Raw genomic sequence first — 12,149 nt, 5'->3', positions numbered from 1 at the left:
GTGTTAATTGATTATAAAAACCACATAATACATTGTTAACACTTAATAAAACTTAAAATTAATTATATATTATATTTTTACACTTTTAAAAACCTTATTCGTCAATGATCTGTCTATCTATCTATCTATCTATCTATCTATCTATCATTGCTCTACTGTTACTGTATATCATTACATTGTTCCTTGGCTCCCACCTAAAGCTGATTTTATCTGGATTGTCTAGCAGGATCATGTTCTCTTACTCAAACAGACATTAAGGTCACACTAGTTTCAGCCTACTAATAATGACTGCATTAAGACAAGGCAGAAGCCTCCGCCAATATGTTGCTTAAGCAGTGGGCTAGATGAATGCTCAAGCGGTAAACCGTAGCCCACTACGTCTAGCACACACCTACCAAGTCCACCTTTGAGCAACAGTCATGCAGTTTAATGCTGTTCAAACATTTAGAATTGTAAAACAACTGTTGTTTCTTTAAAGATTTTTTTTTTAACCTTTCAAATAATTTCATAGATAGTGTATCTTGGCAACCATTTCAAAGAGCTTCTAATGAGATTTATAACGCCCCCCCAACCCTAGATTTCAGGCCATTGCTACACCCCTGGGTACATCTCAGCATTCATTTCGCATTGATGCCTGACACAGTTGGTGCTAAATGACTATTACCCATTTGACTCTGCTCTTCTACTACAGCCAGTACGGTCACATGGCAGAAGCCCCCCCTGCTTACCCCAGCCCTCTCTAGATGCCCCTTCAACCTGATGGATGTCATCAATAATGGACGCCCGTTGCTCACTCCCACCCCGGGACACAGAAAATCACAAGCCAGCCGAAGTGGCAGCCCGAGCCCAGCAGAGGTGTGATAATTCACATCCACATTTATACTTTTAAATTTCATCAAGTAGTTTACCTCCCCAAACATGCCACAGGCTGAGGGGAGAAAGCTGACAAAGAAATGTGGGTTTGATAGGAGCTAGAGAAATCTGGCCTGACTGTCTTTGCTCAGGGTAAAACCCACCGAATGAGGTAAATGCATCAGCGGCAGGGGCTGTCTCGACACGGGTGGCAGGAGGAGGATGGAGGGGACGAGAGAGAGAGAGAGAGAGAAGTGTCGGAGTGCTGGGGAAAGGCTGGATCCAGCGGCTAGGACATAATGAAGCACACCAGGCAGGGTGAGCATTAAGGGCTGTCACTTGTATTGGCAGCTACCCCCTTCCCAACACCTCTCACTGCACAGCAAAACCAGTCAGCTGGACACGGCTTCAGAATTCATTTACAGTCTCTATCGCTGACCCAAGGAAATGTAGATCCGGTAAGAAAGAGAAAGTGAGAAAGAGAGGTGAGAAAAGGATCAGGGATGTGAAAGAGTGGTGGAGACTCACTTACAAAAAGTACCATCCTGTTACCATGTTTTTTCAGAGATGGGTGCTATTCGAATTTTACAGTTCCTGAGAATTTGAATTGGAAATAATTTTGACTTGATTGGATTTTAATTATATTATTAATATATAGACAAAACGCTGGATTTGCACAAAAGATTAACATTCTAGTCGATGAGTTGAATCAACTCCACAGCAACTACATAAATTTATCCGCTAAACATTCAGAAACGTCCAGTTGCATTCTAAAAGTTGTAACTTCCTCCATCAGTGTCCGACTCCGGTTTGAACAATGTAAGGCTGAACACCGTTACTGTCAATCGTCATTTTGGCTGCGTGAGATTCTCCAGCTTTGTTGTTGTTGAGCAACTGAAGCGCAAGCTGTTAAAGCTCCGCCCTCTTTTGGAAAGCGGGCCGGGAGCAGCAGCTCATTTGCATTTAAAGGGACACACAAAAACGGCATGCTTTTGCTCACACCCAAATAGGGGCAAATTTGACAAGCTATAATAAATGATCTGTGGGGTATTTTGAGCTAAAACTTCATAGACACATTCTGGGGACACCAGAGACTTATATTACATCTTGTGAAAAGGAGCATAATAGGTCCCCTTTAAAGTTTGAACATTTTATATATTCAGGAATTTGATAAGAATTAAAAGGCATTCCTAATTCAGTTTTGAATGGGACATAATCCAGATGTAACTTATGGTATATGAATATGGTAATAATACATTGTCATGGTAGCAAAGTAACCCCATAGTATTCTTGTAAGCAGAGGAGTGGGGAAAAGAAGAGAGAACTGAATACAGAAAGATGGGTTTGGCAAGCAAAGAAAGTGAGGGAATGAGACGGAGAGAAAAAGAGCGGGAGATGAGTCCAGAGACGGCGGGTGGGTCAGGGATGGCATAGCAGAGAGGCAGAGATAAGGTAATGACAGGTTGGCGGGCCGGACTAATGCTGTAGCTGGACCAGGTCTGTGGCAGTTGAGCTGATCATCACAGTCCTGCCATCTGGAAAAGCCTGTTTCCTTTCTGCAGAGCTCATCACCTCCCCCGCATCGGACCGCACCACACCACACCAAGCCAGCAGACTGGCACGGCTCAGCACTCCATAAAGTCCAGCCCTGCCATGGAGACACAACTGCAATAATTCGCCCACCCAGTACAAGAGCTGAACACTCACAATCTACAGCTAATGAGTGACATGGGGTGGGTGATACAAGCAGAAATTTTCTCAATCACAATATTCTCGATTTTGGCAGACAGCAAGTTTACAGTGGGATCCAAATTTCTTACATAACTACTTTGCATTTTTCTAATTTAATGGATTTTATTTCATTACAAATTAAAGTGTTACTGTATCTGCATGACAATTGGAGCACACTACTCAAGCTGCATGAACTGTGCCTGGAAAACATGATCATCAGGTTTGAAGCAAGAACATTTTAACATTTGTACACATTATCAGTATCACATATTTGATTATTTGAGCCAAGAAATATTGCAGAATCTTAATATTTTCTATTGATTTTCCTATTCATTTTGAATAATACAATGTAGTCACAGAATTGTAGACCCCAGTGTACTCATTATTACTTTTTAAGTACTGAAATTGTTCTACCACATAGTAGAATAATATTGATTTGATTTGATTTGATTTTAAACCGCAGAAAAGTATTTTGACACTTTTGGACAGTTAAATATGTCTTGAATTTCATTGTAATTTTTGAATTTCTAAATTTGTAATTTTTAGTGGATATAGGCAGTTGTAATTTTGAACAGTTTGTTTATTCTTATATATATATATATATATATATATATATATATATATATATATAATATTTATGCAGAGTCATGTACATTTTATCAAATCATTTTTTAACCATGAAATATTACACATTTTAATAGACAATTTTTTTTTATTGATAGACATACCTCCGATCATTTGGGTGCATTTTTTGAGTATCCATTGTCAGAGGGTTGGGACAATGTTCCTGGTTTTCTCCCCTGATGATGGCCTTGATCCTGCTGATTAAAGGGGACCTATAATGCCCCTTTTACAAGATGTAATATCTTGTCTCAGTCTCTGGTGTCCCCAGAATGTGTCTGTAAAGTTTCAGCTCAAAATACCCCACAGATCATTTATTACAGCTTGTCAAATTTGCCCCTATTTGGGTGTGAGCAAAAACACACCGTTTTTGTGTGTGTCCCTTTAAATGCAAATGAGCTGCTGCTTCCGGCTGCTTTCCAGAAGAGGGCGGGGCTTAAACAGCTCAGACTTCACTTACTCAACAAGAACAAAGGTGGAGAATCTCACACGTAGCCAAAATGACGATTGTCAGTAACGGTGTTCAGTCTACATTGTTCAAACCGGAGTCGGACACTGATGGAGAGACTCAGGAAGAAGTTACAACGTTTAGAATGCAACTGGACGTTTCTGAACAGTTAGTGGATAAATGTATGTAGTTGCTGTGGAGTTGATTCAACTCATCGATTAACATGTGCCATCATGTTAATCTTTTGTGTAAATCCAGCGTTGAATTGACCCTCCTTTGTGAAGCAGTCTGGCGTAAAATGACGACATGGTAACAACACTCTACTACAACAACTCTTCCTCTTCTCTAAAGCAGCCCAACATGGCCTCACCCCCTTTGTTGCGTGTTCCCGGGGGCAGGGTTTATGTAAATTTTGGGGTTTGCATCCTGGGAAGAAACTTGTTCTAGTCCCTACCAGCCATTTGTCGTAGTCCTTAAAAAGCGATTTCTGTAAAAGAAAATATCTCCCTTTGCATTGAAAGTGAAATCATAATCAAGGACCCCTTTAAGTTAATTTCTGACATGATTTTTTTCCAGTTGACAAATTTTTACAGGTTTAACCAAAATAGCACCCACCCCCTACAGTGATAAAAATGCAAAAAGACCTGCTGTGTTAAAGGCCGATCTTTGACAATTCTTTATGTTGTGGACACTGTGTACGTTAAGCACTGCAATTTCCCCCTGTGGAAATAGGCAAAGAAATTAAATTGATTTAGGAAAGCTGACAGATGAGAGAACTCCAGCAGTCCAGCAGCCGCGCACTTCAATTGAACGTTTATTCCCTACAGAATTTGCCCTGTATTATTAAATCTCTCCACAGAACTGACCCTCACATATATCTTACTCTCCAAGTCTTTCTCAGATGTTAAGTGCTCTAAATTTCATTTTTTATTCCAGTTCTGGTTATTTTGCTCAAAGTAATGATTGACACCTACCGAGACGGCGTATTGGAACGGCGATACGTTTACATGCATTGCTGGCTGTTTTATTGAGTCTGGATGTCATCGATACCCAAATCTATAGAGGAAGGGTAAATGACTTGTTATCATCTTTCTCTTATCATGTGGAAGATGAACACATCACAATTATTGTCTCAACAATATAGATTCTGTCTTTTTGGTCCAGCACATCTTTTGTTCTATGGTGGGAATCGATCATTATATCATAGTAATTATGTTACAAGTCTGTTTTCATTGCGGAACTATGGTGAGAGAGGCATTGATATTGTCCAGAGAACCTCCCATTCGATGTTGTTTCTTTTTCGGAAATCCAATTTCTGGCCTAACCAAGTTGAGTTTTCTGCTTCAGTGAAGTGCACAGGCATAGTCAGTCACCTACAGTGTAATTAAACCCAAACAAACTCCATCAATCAGCTGACATTAGTCCAGGAAACACACACACACACACACACACACACACAGGCAATCTGGAAATCAAGTTTAGAAAGCAGGCAGCGAGCAGCATGATTACAGCAGTAGAGTGAGTCACAGGTAAGCCCTGAGGCAATGGAGACGCTAGTGGAACATAACGCTGACCGTACACACACATACACACACCAAGCAGGGTCACATGCAAAGAAGCATGTCTAAATGTTGCATGCAGTGCTCAATAGTGCCATTAAATCCCAGCAGTGGAAGAACAGAATCTTTATTACTAATTCTTGTCAGAGCTGTGGCCTAGTTACTATACATTTACTGATGCACTGAGCTGTGGCTCTCATGTGGGTGACAGAAGTTTAAATAGGACTTGTGGTGTTTTCTGATCTCAATTATTACCTGTCCTATTACAGTACCTATCCAGAAAAAAGCAAGGCCAAAAATGAGTAGTTAAAACTACAAAATTGTGTAATACAAGTAAACTTTTTTAACCTTTTATTTTTATTTATTTACTTTTTGCCAAATTGAAGAGGGCAGTCCCACAACGCACTGTTACAATGAATAAATAAATCTTGTCCTTAATTTATTTTAAATAGTTTTGATCAAAAATAGTTTAATATGAAATATTTTACCTCCAATTTCATTCGGCCCAATTAAAGAAGGCAGTCCCATAATGCACGGCGACAGTGAATAAATAAATCAGAAATGGTCGGACAAAGCGAGAGAAATTATAACAAAAAGTACTGATAAAAAAAAAAAATAGTTTAATTTAATTATTTTATACAAAATTTAGGCAATTCCATAGTGCAATGTGCCAATGAATAAACATATCCAAGATGGCAGAAGTAAGAAAATAAATGTCCTTAATTTGTTCAATTCAAAATAGTTTCAAATAAACAATTTTACCCAAAATTTCATTTCAACAAACAAAAAATTACAGCTGTGTCTGAAATCGCATACTCTAGGTAGTTCTTTTGACTAAGTAATTCATTCACAACCCTTAAAAGGTGCAATAGGTGATTCTCTACAGAGACATTTTTTGTTACACTGGTTGAAAGTCTCCTCATATCCTGATAGCAATCACTATGTTAAATGGTCTGTGGAAGGCGCAGGACCATAAAATGTTCATTCAATTATTATATTTGGTCCGAATGAAATAATACGATGTCCAGGCAGGTAGCCTGTCAACATATGTTTTTACATACCTTCATGCACCCTGTTCGCGCAGACATCACAGGTCATCAGCGCATTTCATGCAATGCAGAGTTTATGTAGACAGACGTCAGTCACAGAGCACCACAAACAAACAGCAGCCACTTTTTACAGTTCTTACCGAATCAAAACTACAAGCTTATGCTGCGTTCACTCCATAACTACCGTAATTAAGAGATGGCAACCCGTGACGTTCTAACCAGAGCTGTTCATGTCCTCAGACTTGGAATTATGCGTTTCCATGTCAACAGTATCAACACCGAAATGAATCTGCAGCAGTTAGGTACAAGCTTGTTTACGTTCATTATTATTGTAATGATATGTGCTTTGAGACATGGGGTAGTCGCCATCTCTTGTGATGCTTTGCCGAGAGCAGCTGTGTGTGTGTGCGTTCATGTGTTTTAGAGGAGGCGTTGCTTTGGACGGCAATTTGCAGGGAGCTGTGATAGTATGTTTTCAATGCTAGCAGGCTAATGTTAGCATTTCCCAGATCACCTACTGCACCTTTAATAATGTATGTTCTATATAGTATGAAATTGTGTAGTATGAATTTGAATGTAATCATGACATACTATATTTATCATGTTGTTATTATCATGTGACCTACCAGCGTCAGTTGTGTCACTTCACTGCTATTCACAAAACCTCTCCTGTGGCCTCATGGGATAGTAAAGTATCCACTGGATGTGTACTTCAGAATCTCACCAGGTTTGCCTACTAGTATGCGATTTTGGATGCAGGCAATATGTTAAAACTACCATAGATTTACATTTGCAATTCAACCAACTGTGCAGGTGGAGCTTAGTGGAGCGTTAATTAATAGTGAAGCATGAACAGGTTTGCAGTAATTGAGAATGTGCACAAGATGACAGTTTTTAGGCCACAGTTTCATCTGGGTTATTTTATAGAGTTTGATTTCTGTTCCACTCTTAGCATCGTACCTATGTGTTGTGTGCCTCCTTCTCTCACACACAGTAAACAGGTTAGCGTGGTGTGTATCTTTTCTCAGGAGATGACAGCTTGTTTGTGGGTGTATGGGCGTGCGTGTGTGAGTTTCTCTTTGAAGTGTCACAGCTTTTCAGACTCAGTTGCTGTCTCACTGTGCGCTGTGTGTGTCTCCGCCCCCAGGTCAGCCCTCTGCGTTTGAAGCGACAAATCGGCCGTCAGCGCGCATGTCGGATACCAGGCACCATAGCGTTCTGTCTCTCTCTCTTTCTCGCTCTCTGCAGATGTTCTCTCTACCTATTCAGCAGGTACTGTATATCTTTATCTGCACTTTCACACGCATACACAAAAAAACACACACACGCTCTGTTCCAAAACCCAAGCGAGCTGTCTCTTTACACAACATTTTAATGCACTGGCATGCTCATAACATGATGGCTGTTCCAAAAGGTGAGCATGTTAATTATTCTATTTCCTAAGATAATTTCATTTAGCCAATTTGCAGGAGACTAGAAATGCACTGCAACAATGAAAATAAATCTAAGATGGTGGACGACGTGAGAGAATAAATATCCTTAAAGGATAGGTTCACTTCAGCATTAAAATTTACTCACCCCCATGTCATCCAAGATGTTTGTTTTTCTTTCTTCAGTCGAAAAAAAAATTAAGGTTTTTGAGGAAAACATTCCAGGATTTTTCTCCATATAGTGGACTTCTCTGGGGTACAATGGGTTGAAGGTCCAAATTGCAGTTTCAGCGCAGCTTCAAAAGGCTCTACACGATCCCAGCTGAGAAATAAGGGTCTTATCTAGCAAAACGATCGCTCATTTTCTAAAAAAATAAATAAAAATTTATATACTTTTTAACCACAAATGCTCATCTTGCACTAGCTCTGCGATGCGCCACGCATGACGTAATCACGTTGGAAAGGTCACACGATCTGATCTAGTGTCTACAAAGCGAACATGCAAAAACTAAATCAAACGCCCAAACAAAGTCCGATGATTTTGAAGTTGGAGGAGAAAATGAGATGGAATTTTTCGCCCTACTGCGGTACTTCCGCCTATGTCACACGTGACTTTTCCAACATGATTATGTAATGCATGGCGCATTGCAGAGCTTAGTGCTAGACGAGCATTTGTGGTTAAAAAGTATTTAATTTTTTTTTTTTTTTTTTTTTTAATAAATGAGCGATCGTTTCGCTAGATAAGACCCTTATTCCTCAGCTGGGATCGCGTAGAGCCCTTTGAAGCTGCACTGAAACTGCAATTTGGACCTGTTGAAGTCCACTATATGGAGAAAAATCCTGGAATGTTTTCCTCAAAAACCTTCTTTTCGACTGAAGAAAGACATAAACATCTTGGATGACATGGGGGTTAGTAAATTATCAGGAAATTTTAATTCTGAAGTGAACTAATCCTTTAATTCGTTGAGAACTAAAATAGTATTGAATAAAATATATATATATTTTACCCAAAATCTCATTTGACCAACTTGATTAAGACAATCCCACAACGCAACAATGGATGATTGATTGGATGAAAATGTCCGAAATTCATTTGATGTAGTATATAATTACTATGTTATCCTAAATTTCTCTTGGCCAAATGGAAGAAGGCAATCCCATAATGCACTGTGCCAATGAATAAAAATGGACAATGCGATAGAAATGTTGATTACAAAATGACTTATGATTCATTCAGTACTAAAATGTATTAAAAAAAAAATATTTAAATTTTTTTTTATTTTGCCCCACAATGCATTGTGACAATAAATAAATAAATCCAAGATGCAAGAGAATAAATGTTCTTAATTCATTTGAAATAGTATTGATTAAAAATAGTTTTTACCCAAAATTTCATTTGGTCAAACTTATGCCAAAGAAGATAATCGTAAAATCGAGAAAAAAACAATACCATATATTGCAACGTGTCAATAAATAAATAAAAAGATTTATGATGCAAGAAAAATACTGATTACAAAAGTACTAATTCATCCAGTACTGAAAAGAATCTGAAAGATCTGAAGATAACTATCCCATAATGCACTCCAATGATAAAATAAATTATAAATGCACTTAAATTAATTAAATGAAAACCAGCAATTAAAAAGTTGAATAAAATATAAAACTGTTTTAACCAAGAATTCAGTGTACTATTTATGCTTATTAAATTGTCATGATGGAATCTAGTCTCCTGTGTGCTTTGTATATGGAGCACTGTTTGTGGAAAGTTCCTGTCTTTGTACAGCATTCAAATCAGCCATTTAGTGAAGATGCTGCTATAGCTTTACCTATAGGCAGTGAGGCTGCTCACTAGGGTTTGGATCAGAGCTATAGATGTGTACTTGCACGGCACTGAAACAGAGCAGCTAGTGTCGAAACACACCATCTAGTCTCTTCCTTACTACACCTACCTGTCTGCACAAGTACTTGGATCATCATAAAATGTATATATTATCTGCATTGATCACCGTAGGCAAGGAAAATCCATGCAAGAGTTTCTCTTTGAGCATACCTCCTTATGTTTTATGACAGGTATGTGTTTGGTGGGCGCAGTTTCCCCTGAGTTTGTTTCCATTATGAGTAGTTGAGGTGAAGGAGGCTGTTTTGGGCGCTGCTTACTCTAACAAGTGTGTCTCTCTCTGTCTTTCTGCAGGGATGGGGTGACAGTGGGCTGTGACAGCTTTCCCTAATGACCCGTGAGTGCCCGCTTCTGTGTGCTGACATTTTGGGTGGCAGCACAGATGCCAGGCATGCAGAGGGGGGCGTTACTGCCGCTGGCAGATCTCGCTCCAAATAAATTACTGTCAGAGGTGTTGCTCTCTCCCCCTCTCTCTTTCTCACTCATGTACACAAAATGCAGCAGACTTTCACCGTGTCCTAACCAGGCAAGATGTGACTGTTCCGGCGACAAGCAATTTGTTTCTCATACTGAAAGCGAAACTGCTATATGATGCGGCATAGTCACAGCCAATCATAAGATATTTGATGCTCAATGTACAGCTATGTGAAGCGGGCCAATGAGATTTCATTGTGGGCGGGGCTATCCAGTGCAGAGAAATGTTAATTATACTGTACATTCAATGTCACTAATTCATTCAATACTGACAATTAATTAAAAATAGTTTAATTATTAAGCTTTTTTATCTAAACACTTATTTTGTGCAAATTGAAGACAATCCCATAGTTCACGCCTATTAATAAATATATTAAAGACGGTAGAAAAAGCAAGAAAATACATGTCCTTAATTTGTTCAATAGACTCTTAAAGGTTCTTTATTAGCATCTATAATTCCATGAAGTTTTAACATCCATGCAACCTTTCCATAACACAAAAGGTTCTTTATAGTCTAAAAATTTTTCGCTTTTTTTCACTGATTTCACTTTTTTAACTTTAGTTAGTGTGTAATGTTGCTGTTTGAGGATAAACAACATCTGCAAAGTTGCGACGCTCAAAGTTCAAAGCAAATGGAGATATTTTCTTTTACAGAAATCACTTTTTAAGGACTACAACAAACGGCTGGTAGGGACTACAATGAGCTTCTTCCCAGGTTGGTGACATCACAAACCCCAAAATTTACATAAACCCTGCCCCCGGGAACACTCAACAAAGGGGGTGAGGCCATGTTGGGCTGCTTTAGAGAAGAGGAAGAGTTGTTGTAGTAGAGTGTTGTTGCCCTGCCGTCATTTTATGCCGGACTGCTTCACAAACGAGGGTTAATTCAATGCTGGATTTGTACAAAAGATTAACATGACGGCACATGCTAGTCGATGAGTTGAATCAACTCCACAGCAACTACATAAATTTGTCCACTAACGATTCAGAAATGTCCAAATGCATTCTAAAAGTTGTAACTTCTTCCTGAGTCTCTCCATCAGTGTCTGACTCCGGTTTGAACAATGTAAGGTTGAACACCGTTACTGACAATCCTCATTTTGGCTGTGTGAGATTATCCAGCATTGTTGTTGTTGAGCAACTGAAGCTCCACCCTCTTTTGGAAAGCGGGCCGGGAGCAGCAGTTCATTTGCATTTAAAGGGACACACACAAAATTGTGTGTTTTTGGTCACACCCAAATAGGAGCAAATTTGACAAGCTATAATAAATGATCTGTGGGGTATTTTGAGCTGAAACTTCACAGACACATTCTGGGGACACCAGAGACTTATATTACATCTTGTAAAAGGGGAATTATAGGTCCCCTTCTTCACACTAAGAAAAAAAGGTTCTTTTAAGAACTGTTCACTGAAAGGTTGGTTGGGGGAACCAAAAATGGCTCTTCTATGGCATCTGTTATGGCATCCAAGTGCAGCATAAATTTATTCAAAAACACAACAAAGATAATCCAAACAAGGAACAGGAACAAAATAATAAGACAGGGAATAACACAACAGCTTTACAAACATGCAAACACAACGAACAACAACAGACTACTGAAACACAGGGGTACACAGAATAAGAAGAGGCTAAACAAGGCACAGGTGTCAGAAATGAATCGCTATGGTAACAAACAAGGGAACAATGGAAACAAAGGAAAACAGTAACTAAGTACAGGAAGTGAACAGAGATGGTCTTATTATTGGGAGATACAAGGGGTGCTTCTTAATATCTCTCCTCGTTTCCTCGCTCCTCCGTCCTCCATCCTATGACCCGGAAACCGATCAAGCTCAGCCATCTTGTAGGACATCTCAATTCTCTAATTGCACCGCGAGGAGGCGAGGAAGGAGGAGGAAGCTTCCTGAGGAGCTATGAGCGAGGATACACAGGTGTAACCTTTGCAGAAGTCTTTGTCATTGAGAAACCTGACGCACGTATACATTACTTTTGCAATTTAAATAAACTTTACATCTCACATATTTTAACGGGACATCTTGCATTATTAATATTTATTATGATTTTTTTTTTAAAATAACAAAACGCTTTGA

At 39.1% G+C, this 12,149-nt stretch overlaps 1 long non-coding RNA gene across 1 annotated transcript; it reads left to right on the top strand.

Moving 5' to 3' along the window:
- Positions 1-705: 705 nt before the first annotated feature.
- On the top strand, positions 706-10,358 carry LOC127504161 (uncharacterized). Its single transcript, XR_007927304.1, has 3 exons — positions 706-1,170; positions 7,408-7,532; positions 9,882-10,358. It is a non-coding gene; the product is annotated as an uncharacterized LOC127504161 (long non-coding RNA).
- Positions 10,359-12,149: the final 1,791 nt, after the last annotated feature.

This window comes from Ctenopharyngodon idella, chromosome 21 (genome assembly GCF_019924925.1).
Source record: "Ctenopharyngodon idella isolate HZGC_01 chromosome 21, HZGC01, whole genome shotgun sequence".
Lineage (NCBI taxonomy): Eukaryota > Metazoa > Chordata > Actinopteri > Cypriniformes > Xenocyprididae > Ctenopharyngodon > Ctenopharyngodon idella.
This window is presented reverse-complemented; position numbering and strand designations above follow the sequence as displayed.